Raw genomic sequence first — 379 nt, 5'->3', positions numbered from 1 at the left:
GATGAGACGACATTATTTTTTCACATCTGACCAAATCGTTCCATTTTCAAATATCATAATCATAGTTGTCTGAAAGCATAAGTGCAGTTTTTAAGAATGCAAGCTTCACGAACTATATATGTATTGAGTGTTCATCTTGCGTCGCTTTGAAACCACAACTTGTGACTTCTGGAAAGACGATGGGGCAATAAGTTTTTAATCTCTAAAAGAGGCATCTTGCATCTTGCAAACTACTTTCAGAAAACAGAATGACGCATAGATCCCGTTTTTAAGACCCGATGTGCCACAGGTAAGCTCATAGATCGAACTAATCAAGATAACACTATGTAAATCTCACTAAATCAATAAGGACAAGACCGCAACTCCATGAAATCATCTC

The sequence above is a fragment of the Plasmopara halstedii genome (assembly GCF_900000015.1).
Source record: "Plasmopara halstedii genome assembly, contig: Scaffold_322, whole genome shotgun sequence".
NCBI lineage: Eukaryota > Oomycota > Peronosporomycetes > Peronosporales > Peronosporaceae > Plasmopara > Plasmopara halstedii.
This window is presented reverse-complemented; position numbering follows the sequence as displayed.